A 13267-nucleotide genomic window follows, 5' to 3' on the forward strand; every position below is an offset into this window, starting at 1 on the left:
TTTCTGAGTCTGGCTCCCTAATTTTGAAGGACCAGCAAAATCCCTGCTTACAGTGTTGGCAGGTGGGTGATTGGTTGGTGTGGGTTGCAAAACTCAAACCCCAAGCATTAACTCAGACCATGAGCAATGGTGGTGTCGGGGGGAGCAGGGGGTACCACAAACACTGAAGCTCCTTTCCCCCACATCACCCACACACTTTGCAAAGCCCCCTGCCAAGTCTTTTCCTGCACTTCTACCTGCTGCTTTTTCTGGGTGCCTTTTTCATGGAGTGCTGTGGGGGGAGGGAACTCGTCCATGCAGAGCTGATCGCCCCTGACAAGTCTGGCTTGCCAGCATCCCTAGGCATTGGCATCAGGGGTAGCACAAGCATTGCAGCTACCATCCCCCCAGCAGCCAAGTGCCTTGCAAAGCCACCCAGAGGGGCTGCCAAGCCAAGTCTTTTCCCACACTTCTGCTGGCCGCTTTTTCTGGGTGCCTTTTGCACGGGGTGCTGGGGGAGTGGGGGAGGGGCGGGGAGGGAGCAGAACCCATCCATGCAGAGCTATCCGAAGTGGCTGGCTCCCTACCGCTTCACAAATCTGACTTGCCAGCATCCCTGGATATTGGTATCAGGGTTTGGTACCACAAGCATTGCAGCTCTCTTCCCCTGCATCACCCATGCACTTTGCAAAGCCACCCAAAGGGACTGCCCCTGCCAAGTTAAAGCCATGGGGAGACCAGCACTACAGCACAGGTAAGAAACAAGAAGGTAAGAAACAATGGACCCCTTGGGACTCAGAGTGGGGGGGCAGCAAAGGCACGAGTCGCAGGGCTCAAGTGCCTATATACTAATGCTAGGAGCATGGGGAACAAGCAGGATGAACTAGCGCTCCTGCTTGCACTAAACACCTATGACTTAGTAGGGCTAACAGAAACCTGGTGGGATTCATCCCACGACTGGGCGGTTCATATTGAGGGCTATAGATTGTACAGAAAGGACAGGTTGGGGAAGAAAGGGGGGGGGGTTGCACTTTATGTCAGTGAGCAATATACATCAACCCTCATCAAGACAGAATCCAAGGTTGAGGAAGTAGAAGGATTGTGGGTTAGGCTACATGGGGGGCAAGGAGAAAGGGATTTGGTGGTAGGGGTCTGCTACAGACCCCCACACCAAGGGGAAGAAATAGATGCGGGGCTCCTGAGGCAGCTCTCAGAGACCATAAAAGCTAAAGAGGCGGTAGTCATGGGGGACCTAAACTACCCGGACATCTGCTGGGAGACGCAGACAGCAAAGTCCCACCGCTCACGCAGGTTTCTAACCTGTGTACAGGCCCTCCACCTGACACAGGAGGTACATGGTCCCACTAGGGGGAATGCCATACTGGATCTGGTATTGGCAACGGGGGATGACATGGTAGGGGACCTCCAGATCGGTAGCCATTTGGGAGACAGTGATCACCTAATAATAGAATTCAACATAAGACGTCGAATGGGTAAGGTAACTAGTAGGGTGAAAGGGCTAGACTTTAGGAAAGCTGATCTCAATGCACTCAGGCGATTAGCCAAGGACGCACTGCAGAGTAGGAGTTTTGAAGGGATGGGAGCCCAAGAAGGGTGGCTGTGCCTTAAGGAAATGATCCTTCAGGCACAAAGCAAGACGATCCCTGAGCGAGGCAAAAGAGGGAAAGGGGCCAGGAGGCTTCCCTGGCTGACCAGAGAAATCCAGGGCAGCCTAAGGGCCAAAAGGGGAGCACATAAAAAGTGGAAACAAGGTGAGATCACTAAAGATGAATATACCTCCTCTGCTCGTGCTTGTAGGGAGGCAGTTAGACGGGCCAAAGCTACCATGGAGCTGAGGATGGCAACCCAAGTAAAAGACAACAAGAAATTGTTTTTTAGATACATTGGGAGTAAAAGGAAGGCCCAGGGAGGAATAGGACCTCTGCTAAATGGGCAGAAACATTTGGTGACAGACAGGGGGGACAAAGCTGAACTCCTCAACGAGTTCTTTGCCTCAGTGTTCCTAAGTGAGGGACATGACAAGTCTCTCACTGGGACTGTAGAGAGGCAGCAGCAAGGCGCCAGACTTCCATGCGTAGATCCTGAAATGGTGCACAGTCACTTGGAAGAACTGGATGCCTTTAAGTTGGCAGGCCCGGATGACCTCCATCCGAGGGTGCTGAAGGCACTGGCCAACCTCATTGCAGAGCCACTGGCGGGAATATTCGAAAGCTCGTGGCGCACGGGCCAAGTCCCGGAGGACTGGAAAAGGGCTAATGTGGTCCCCATTTTCAAAAAGGGGAGGAAGGAGGACCCAGGCAACTATAGGCCAGTCAGTCTCACCTCCATCCTTGGTAAAGTCTTTGAAAAAATTATCAAGGCTCACATTTGTGAAAGCCCAGCAGGGCAAATTATGCTGAGGGGAAACCAGCACGGGTTTGTGGCGGGCAGATCGTGCCTGACCAATCTAGTCTTTTTCTATGACCAGGTTACGAAACGCCTGGACACAGGAGGAGGGGTGGATGTCGTATACTTAGACTTCAGGAAGGCCTTCGATACGGTATCCCACCACATACTGGTGAACAAGTTAAGAGGCTGTGACGTGGATGACTACACAGTCCAGTGGGTGGCGAATTGGCTAGAGGGTCGCACCCAGAGAGTCGTGGTGGATGGGTCGGTCTCGACCTGGAAGGGTGTGGGCAGTGGGGTCCCGCAGGGCTCGGTCCTTGGACCGATACTCTTTAATGTCTTCATCAGTGACTTGGACGAGGGAGTGAAATGTACTCTGTCCAAGTTTGCAGATGATACAAAGCTATGGGGAGAAGTGGACACGCCGGAGGGCAGGGAACAGCTGCAGGCAGACCTGGATAGATTGGACAAGTGGGCAGAAAACAACAGGATGCAGTTCAACAAGGAGAAATGCAAAGTGCTGCACCTAGGGAGGAAAAATGTCCAGCACACCTACAGCCTAGGGAATGACCTGCTGGGTGGCACAGAAGTGGAAAGGGATCTTGGAGTCCTAGTGGACTCCAAAATGAACATGAGCCGGCAGTGTGACGAAGCCATCAAAAAAGCCAATAGCACTTTATCGTGCATCAGCAGATGCATGACGAATAGGTCCAAGGAGGTGATACTTCCCCTCTATCGGGCGCTGGTCAGACCGCAGTTGGAGTACTGCGTGCAATTCTGGGTGCCGTACTTCAAGAAGGATGCGGATAACCTGGAGAGGGTCCAGAGAAGGGCCACTCGTATGGTTAAGGGCCTGCAGACCAAGCCCTACGAGGAGAAACTAGAGAAACTGGACCTTTTCAGCCTCCGCAAGAGAAGGTTGAGAGGCGACCTTGTGGCTGCCTTTAAGTTCATCACAGGGGCACAGAAGGGAATTGGTGAGTATTTATTCACCAAGGCGCCCCCTGGGGTTACAAGAAACAATGGCCACAATCTAGCAGAGAGCAGATTTAGATTGGACATTAGGAAAAACTTCTTCACTGTTCGAGTGGCCAAGGTCTGGAACGGGCTCCCAAGGGAGGTGGTGCTCTCCCCTACCCTGGGGGTCTTCAAGAGGAGGTTAGATGAGTATCTAGCTGGGGTCATCTAGACCCAGCACTCTTTCCTGCTTATGCAGGGGGTTGGACTCGATGATCTATTGAGGTCCCTTCTGACCCTAACATCTATGAATCTATGAATATGAAAAAGTCTTTTCCTGCAGTTTTTTCCACAGTCTTGGTGCTCTGTTTGGACAGTGTTTTCACACTCTTTTCCAGCCTGGCACCAGCCTGTCTGGAGTTTTTTTTACACCAAAACAAAGGCAGGGGGAAGGGGGGGCATCTTTCCTGCCCCGCTCAAGGTCTATGAATTGTGGGAGCAGTGGTCGGGGTGCATGTACAGTGTATCAACAAGAGAGGATTGAGGCAGATGAACATCCTTCCCTCCTATTTTCCGCTCTGATTGGTATGCTGGCTGCTGCTCCCGCCGGTGACAACAGCCATAGCTGCCGCAGAAGAGGAACACACAGACAACTTAACAAAACCTGAGAAGGATGCCTGATGCCACTTCCTTCTACACGGTTGCAATGTCTCAACTGGCAATGCTTGCAATGTCTCACTGCCAGGTGCCTATCGCTACTGGTATCCCTGCCTGCCTGCCTGCCTCTGAGCCTGAAATAAGTAGTATCCTTAGATTCATAATACTGAAAAAAAATTGAGAATGAGCATGATGATTAGTGCTGATAATAGTAGTAAACGGTGCATTTAAAAATTAACCCTTTCTCTGCCGCAACATACAGAGACAAAAAGGGCTTGTATATTGTATGAATATAGCAGCAACTAAACATGAATGTGAAATAATAATTTTAAATTTGTTAAATTTATATTTCATTTTAATATTAACATACTAGTATTTATCAATGACTAGAATGGTTTTGTCTCTGGTCAAGGTAAGAACTGCCTGTGAAGCATGCTGTGTATGTTGTCCTTCCAGGGCTGATTATTGCTCAGCCTGCTGGCCTACACTGTGCAAGATTTTGAAATGTTGAAAAATTACAAATGCTCAGGTAGTCCAAGCAGCTACTTACTCAGATATGCTTCATTAACACTTCTGAAGTTACTAATTGCCCTCTTTCAAACGTTAAGCCTTCTCTCCGGCTCTCCCCTGCATAGTATTGCCACTTTTTCTTGTCAGGTTTGGGATGGGGAGCTCTGTTTAGTGGGTGGAAGGGGCAGGCAGTCTTGCAAAACTGCCAAAAGATGCTGCCCCCTCAGAAGTCTGGCTTGCCAGAATCCCTGTATGTTGGGATTGGGGGTAATACAAGCATTGCACAAACACTGGACCTCCCATAACAATCCACCCTGTCGCTGTCTTCCAGTAATCTCATCACTCCCAAAATGCCCCCAAGCAAGGGATCCCCAGGATAAGGCACAGTCATCACCTCTCCCACCCACCCCCAGACCACACAGACTACCATGGCAATCTGTGTATTCATAGATATTCGGGTCAGAAGGGACCTCAGTAGGTCATCGAGTCCAACCCCTGCCCTGGGCAGGAAAGAGCGCTGGGATCAGACCAACCCAGCTAGGTGCTTGTCCAGTCTCCTCTTGAAAACCCCCAAGGTAGAATAGAGCACCACCTCCCTTGGAAGCCCATTCCAGATTCTGGCAACCCTTACTGTGAAGAAGAAATAAATTATACATTTCAAGTCTTTATTTCAACATTAAAATGATGGTGCATTTACATGATTTTTTCTCTTAAAAATTTCATTATTTAAAAAAAAAAAATTGTTAAGTAGTAGAAAAATAGAAAAAAGTACTTTGGATTTTCCTTCCCTGCAGCCCTGAATCTATTTCTTTACTATTTATCTACTATGTAACATTTATACACTATCTATTTACTTATATACGATATACACGATTTAAACACTACTATTGATACTATGGCTACCTATGTATATCTATTTCTATTCTACTTCCTTATTATTTACTCTGTTATTCTATTTCTTGTACTGTTGTTATGCATTCATTCTTTCATTTATTCATTCTTTTCAATTTCCGATCTTAAAAGTCTTCTTCAGGGGAACAAGGAAGAAGAAGAGGATGGGTTTTGGCTGGCCCACAGTCCAAAAATCAGCCTCTTCACCTCCCCGCTGTAGAGGCTACAACATCGGTGGGATATTTCTGGCATTATCTATATATCACCCAGGATGCTGCATATATCACCCTGGCATGCAGCATTTACCTGCACTATTTGTTGTGTTTCTGGAATGGCAATGGCAATGATAAGAAATAGGAAAGTTACCCCTGAAATATTAAAGTGTTAAGAAGAGGTGCCACACTCCCTTGGTTGCAAATTTACCATTTCGGTGCTGCTGCCACTGTGCTCCACAGTTTAGAACACGGAGCTGGGCACAGGAGGTGAGGGGTGGGGAGGGGAGCACATACTGGTGGTGGTGGGCACGACCACTACGAGGGAGTAGTACACCGCGGTATGCATTGGGAATGTATTGGGTTGCTCCTCCATTTCTTTTTCTTTCTGTATAAGTACTAACTACTGCTCCAGTACAGGACAGAGGGATGAGATGCCCCACCCTACACCGTGCCCTGCTTGCCTGCAGCTGTGCGAACAGGAGTGCGGGGCAAGACAGGGGGAAGAATGCACAGGGGGCAAAAAAAAAAAAAAAAGAACAGCAACAATTGAATGTGGCACCTAGTGGACAAAGGGCTGAACTACAGAAATAGGGCACCGCTACCTGGTAGAAAAAGAAGGTAATTACAACTCCTTGAGTGCTTGGTGTTTGTGTGCAATGAATCCATAGATGTAACAAGGTAATTGGCAGTGATGCAACCTAAACTATGTCTCAGCAGTTTTATTTTAATGTGCTGAAAGGACTTTTAAGGCAGTGGGAAATCCCACTTGTGCAAACAGAAATGCAGTTGCAACGCCTGAAAGAGCAAATCTTGTGGTGTGTACATGCACCCATTGCCTCTAGCCAAAGAGTTTTGTTTGTCTGAAAGACTGGAATTATTTAAAGTGAGGCCAAAATTTTCAAGTAGCCCTGATTTTCCATCTTTAAGTTACCCAAATTAAGAGATACCTTGAACCTGACTTGAAGAAATGCTGAGCACTTACAGCACTAACTGGAGTGATGGGAGCTGTTGATGCATGGTGTTATGGGGCAGTGGGGGGAGGAAAAGGGAAAAAACATGTGTTCAGAAAGTGTCTTGCGTTAAGCAGCTAAAACTTAAGGCCACTCTTGAAAACACTGGCCCCAAACTTCACAAAGATAATTATCCTTAGCACAGCAGTCCAAGACTGAGGCTGGGGTTCAGAAATACTCTTCTGGAACTTGATCCTGCCTGCTTCTGAGCACTCTGGCCCTGAACCAGCAATGCACTTAATCACTTGCATATCTCTAAGTAAGTCAGTCAATGGCAGCACTCACATATCTGAAGTTAACCAAGAGCCTAAGTGATGTGCTGAATCAGAATCAGAGTATTCACAGTGTGCAGGATCATGCTCCATGGCAATTTATATTAACCCAAATCAACTGTGACCAAAAGTCATTACCATCTACCAGTTGTCCCGAAAGGTTTGGACCTTGATCCTGACAGCTGTTCTGCAGAGAGGAAGCTCTCCGCCTGAACAGGATCCTTTTGACAATGCCTTCTTCATGATGTCCACATCACAACACATATCATTGCTACAAGCTGCAGTCCCAAGAAAAGGACTTATTTTCATAAATAAAAGCCAAGTAGGAAGCAGACTTTAAAACAACCTTCAGTTCTCTGTTGCAATGTAAATATGCATAAGAAGAGTATGTATTCATTACAAAATATCCCAACACTGTCACCAAATCACCTGTAAAAGCTCAGATCTCTCCACACACACAACATTTTCATACGTGGAATGGATTTGCAAACTATAGTAGATTCTGGTCTGTAGAGATGATTCCTACAGGGTACAGTTGGGAAATATTGATTAGAACAGTATGGAAGATGCTGGCACTACCTTCCTTTTACCTCTCCATTGGGCTGAGTACTTCAGTCTCCAGGCTCATCACTATGGCACCCTGGACAAGCACTGCAGTCAAGTCAAGTGATTTCCTCTTGCAGACTGCAGTTTTAGAGAACACCTCTGCACAACATAGCATGCCCTGGCACTGCAGCAATCTTCTCTTTTCCTCCTTGTTCTCCCAATCATTTTCTAAGATCCTACATTGGTTCAGTTGCTGAGATAACTTATCCTCTGCTAAAACACAGGAAGGAGTCCGCACCTTGCAGGCGAGGGAGGGAGGAAAAACACAAATCAACAGTTTTAAACTCTTCTTTTCTTAGGCCATACTTCCAGTGGTCTTTGTCTTAGTTATTTTTATCTTCCTCCTTTTAGCCCCCAGGGCTGCTGTACCTTCTTCCAGGGTGGTAACTGAGAGGAACCCCTGCTCACCTTTTGGCCTTGGGAATCCTAAGCAATTGGGCTATCAGCACCACAACTCAAACCTAGCCTCACTCTCTTTTTATGCACCAGCCTGGCCTCTCTAAATAGGCTTTTTCCTCATGTCTTTCCTAGCCTGGATCCTGAGTTCAAGTCCCTTCCCCTTAAGAAAGAGGGACCACAGTACACTGTCTTGGGCTTTTACTAAATGTCTGGCAGGCTTCCCAGCCCATGGGGTTTTCTGCCCAAAGGAGGCCCCCTCCCACTCTCTCTTGGCTCTTTGCCCTTTGTCTGGGCTCAGAGCAGTTCTTTACCTGATGCACATTATAGCTACTTGGCTCCTATTTCCAGCTTTGTCTGATGATCCCTTTAACACAGTTCTTAAAAATCTATATCAGGAACATGGTGACCAGCTTTGGGTCTCCTTCCACGCCAAGGGGTATAGACCACTTGGTTACAATTACCTATTGTACAAGCACATGAACACCATTATATTTCTTGAAACTTTCCAAAATCTTCATTACATTTATAGGTGACCTCTGTTCACTTTAGAAGTAAAAATATACTTCCTGTGAGCCCCAGTATATCTGAAAACTGCATAATAAAGAAAACACCAATGGGAGGATTTAAACACACAGTGACTAATGAAGCTCTATTGTTAAATGGGAAAGAACAAATATTATTATTTTGCCTTTATGTCCAGGTCCAATGATCTGCCTAGGGGAAGTTCTTGCTTCAATGGAAATATTTTTCTTTGCAAGCATCAGATATCTCAGGGTGATGTGTCATCACCAGACCTAACCCATTATTTTTGGAGTACTTCATCCACAGCTTGCTTCAAAAGTAGCATTGAAACATAGCAAACATACAATAGTCTGTTGAATAGAATAGGTGACTGGTTCTAGGATTTGCCTGCATGGGGAGGTTACTACAGTGGCTGTGGGCATGAACTCTCTCAGCCTATGGATTACTGGAGAGACCTGATACTCCCATGGTCTCAGACTCAAGGAAAGACCCACCAGGTGGGTTGCTCTAGGACTAGCAACACTTTCAGCCATACAATGACTGCCCACAGAAAGCCCACTGCTCAGTGAAACTGATATTTTCATGAATTTCACCACTGCTAATAGCAGACAAAAGAAACGTTACACATTCAGAGAGACCCGTCTGTTACCTCTGCCTGTAGACAAAACTTGACAATGGCTGTGTAAGTGATAAGTGTCAATTTTGCTAAGCAGCTGCAGGGTCCTGGGAACTCATTTCATAGAGGAAACACCATCTGTCACTGTTTCCAAAACAAATTTTTCTCCAAATTTCTAGTTTGCAGGAAATCTTGAAATGTTTTGTTTCAATCTGATTTGGACTAAAACTTTAATAAAACCCCAAGACTTCCCAGGAATCTGAAATCTTTCTTTTGGCCACTCTGCTAGCAACATAAATACAATCCAACTGGTGTACAGATCAGGAAATTGACATATATATGTTCTCACACATTAAGCCTGTCATTAATATGTAAAACCAAAAAAAGTTGTAGTTGCTTTCTCAGGATATCTGAGCACTTGAATATCCATAAATGGGCCTCCAAATACCTCGGTAAGTTATATCTACATTTTACAAAGGGGGAAACCAAGACATAAAGCTAGTTCAGAAACTTTCCCAAAGTCACACAGGGCATCAGTGGCAGATGTATCAATACAGACCAGCTTCCTCTGCCTCAAGTACTGTGCTTTAATCACGAGACAGTCATCCATCTTTTGTGCTAGATCAGCAGAATATGACTAACTACAAGACAACTGTAAACAGTAGTGTCACATTGATTTATCGCATTTAATGCCATCTGTATGACAAATTAGAAAAAGCATGTCAGTATGCATGGAGAAAGGACTGGAAATTTATTTCCAGCTCCTGGCACCATTTGGTCATGTGACAACACTGCACATGTGAGAACGCGATAGTTAGCTTTCAAGACACCTATGCATATTAGCCTGATTTTGAGAACAACAGAGTCTACTGAAATTGATTGTATCAGCATATATAGATTCAAGAATAGTTTCTGTGTAAAGCTTTAATCATCTTATTTTGTCACGTTGTACATAAGGGTTGTTTTCACAGTTGCCTTTATTCATTTCATTTTACCTCATAATTTCATACCTGGCACTTCTTTGCTCTTTCTGATTTTGATTTCATATAATTTCTCACTTGCATAATTATGCTGACTTAATACTATTATTTTATAACCCTGTTTCAAAATTAGTAGAGTCACTGAGCTCCCAGTAGCGATCTCATTTTAAGATTGCCAACTTTGCAATTTTGTTACAAGATCCACTTACTTTTTGGACTTTCCAACAATAACATTTTATCAAAGCAGTAGAAGTGTATGCATATATTAAGCGTATATATGAATGGTTACTAGGGCTGTGCAAAGTTTCAGGTGCTGATTTGATTCGGAGGAGATTTGGCCTGATTCGGTGGCTGAATTGCCGAATCCAAACCAAATCAAGAGACCAATTAAAAGGTCTGAATTGATAAGCAGTTCTCCAAATTGATTCGGAAAAGATTCAGAGAGCTTTGGAGATTTGGGCAGTCCCCACTCGCTGCCACAGGGAGCTGGACCTGGACTTCTTGCTGGTAAGTAGGGAGTGCGGAAGGGGAGGCTGGAGGAGGGGAAAGGAGACTGTGGGGCTCCGCCAGGCCCCAGCCCCTGCCTGCTCCCTCAGCCCCCGTGTGCCCGACTCCTGTTCGCTGTCCCAGCCCCCCCGCATGGCTGCTGCACCCGGCCCCAGCTCCCAGCTCTCTAAAAAAAAGCCTCCATTCATTGGCTGCTGCCAGGCGGGGGAGGCAATCTCCACTGCCCCCACTGCCCCATGCTGTGTGGGGGGCTCTGCCACGAGCCCCCCGACCCGTGTCAACTGTCCCAGGCCCTGCCATGGCTGCTCCGCCCGGCCCCAGCTCCCGGTTCTTTAAAAAAAAAAAAAGGCCCACACTCACCGGCTGCTGCAGTCACCATCGGGGCTTCTGGGGGCTCGTGGCAGAGCCCCCATGCAGCATGGGGCAGTGGGGATTGCCCCCTCATCCCACCTGGGAGCAGCCAGTGGGTGGGGGCTTTTTTTTTTTTTTTTTTGGAGAACTGGGGCGGGAGAGTGGGCAGGGGATGGGGGCTTATGATAGAGCCCCCCATGCAGTGTGGGGCAGTGGGGGGGGGCAGCAGGGATCAGCCCCCCCCACCTGGCAGCAGCCAGTGAGTGGGGGCTTTTTTTTCCCAAAGAGCCAGAAATTGGGTCTGGGCAGGGCAGTCATTGACGGGGCTGAGAGAGCGGGCGGGGGATGAGGCCAATTCGGAGATTCAGCCGATTTGGCAGTGGACGAATCTCCGAATCAGATTCGGCTGAATCAATTCAGGACAATGTTTCAAATCACCAAATTGAATCACTGTCCCCCGAATCGGTCAAATCCGAATCCAAAGCGAACACTAGCCGCTTCACGCAGGCCTAATGCTTACACTATTTAAAATATTTAATAAATTGTCCAACAATATTTTGACAACTTTAGAACATGTACTTAGCATTAACTAGCAACTTCTTAGCCTAAGGCCATTTGTACATGCCACAAAATTGGCCTTTAAAGTGGTTTAATGCCCTTTTGCACCGCTTTAATGGTGCAGCTGTTTGCATGTGTCCGCTGTGTAACAGAGTCCCGGCTGCAACTCTGTTACTAAGAGAGGTTGCCAGCTGAAGATGATTAACACGGCCGGGAATAGAGAGGCACCACCCCTGTGGAAGCCAATTAGGCTCCGGAAAGAGGGATAAGAGGTGGAGAAGACCTCCCAGAAGGGCCTTCAGGCACTGGCGGAGTGAGAGACACAGGCAAGAAGCTTGACGGTGAGAGGCTCTGAAGGAGGCTCCATGGCAGGGACTCACCAGCGGTGACAGACTAACCCAGTAGACTTGTCCCGGGAAACTCCAGCTTCAGCGGTGAGTTGCAGGGGACAGAGCAGCAGAGTGGGAAGAAGCGGCGGTTGCCTGACTTGGCGCCTCGCGGGTACGTGAGAGGAAAAGGAGGCGGAGGGGGAATCCCTTGACCCAGCCCTGAAGAGATAGAACCCCCCACCACTCACTGGAGAAAGTGAGGGGGGGCCAGAGTGAAAGACTGAGGAGGAGCCGGGCTCACCTTGCCGGCATGAGATACAGCGGGGGAATCCCGGGGTTGCAGGTAATCAGCCGCTAATAAGGGAATTAGCGGCTGATTCCCGGAGCTACATAAAAGACATGCCGCCGGAGGGACTGGGCAGGGGAGGGATCGTCTCCTGCACTGAGACTCCCCTGAGGGTCCCCAAGCTGCCTCCCCTGGTAGGGCGGTCTTGGAGAAGTGTAACCCCAACTAAAGGTAATAAATCACCCCCACCAGATTCCGGTTCAGCATAGTCCTTCCTATGGGTACCTGCATGGTTAACACCTCATCCCCTCCCATTTTTTTTTGAAGATCAGAAGTTGTGGCAGGCGAGAATCCTGGGGAAAAAGGGGGTACCCATAGTGGACACGCTGACACGCAGCATAATGCACTTTAATGATGAGCTGTTTGCATGTATCAGTGGTGTAATGTGCATTCTATGACTTTGGGACACAGCAAAATAAAATATCTCCAAGGTGGTTTAGTTTGCTGCAGAGGGAAGCATCGGGTCCTGTGCATCTCAGGGGCTGTGCAGGCAGCCCATGCAGGCAGCCTGGCAGCAGCCTATGCAGGCAGGCTCCACTGAAGGAAAAAAAAAAGCAGCGAGCCTGATCTTTTTTTTTTTTTCTCCCTGGAGCCTGCCTGCCTGCCTGAGCTGTGCGGGGGCCCGTTGCTTCCCTCTGCAGCTGCGGTGCCCTCCAGGACTGGTCAGGTTGGGTGCTTGTGGGTGTTTGCCACCTGGAGAGCGCCACCACTGCTGCAGAGGGAAGTGCCAGCCCCGCCCCCCTCACCTCAGGGACTGCTTGACCCGCCAGCAGCTTGCCCTCCCCTCCCTGCCAGTGCAAAGGCAGGTAAGAGTTGGGCCCAACCCTTGTGTAAACATCACAGGGTTTTACTTCACCCTAAATTGAAGCAGTGTTTGTAAAGATCCACCACTTCAATTTAGAGAGAATTAAACCAAAGTAAACCCCTGTGGTGTGTGCAAACACCCTTAATCTTTCCAAAGTCTACATACAGCACTTAAGAAGAAAGATCACAGCAAAATACAGTTTAAAAGAATCACCAGCTTCCCTGAAATGTGCATGCATGTGTGTATACATGTGTGTGTGTGTGTGTGTAAATAAAAATAATATACACTGTAACGAGACCAGGCCCCAGGGGTGACCTTGACACCCCCTGGTGGCTATATGGTTCCTGC

This window comes from Alligator mississippiensis, chromosome 10, assembly GCF_030867095.1.
Source record: "Alligator mississippiensis isolate rAllMis1 chromosome 10, rAllMis1, whole genome shotgun sequence".
Classification (NCBI taxonomy): Eukaryota; Metazoa; Chordata; order Crocodylia; family Alligatoridae; genus Alligator; species Alligator mississippiensis.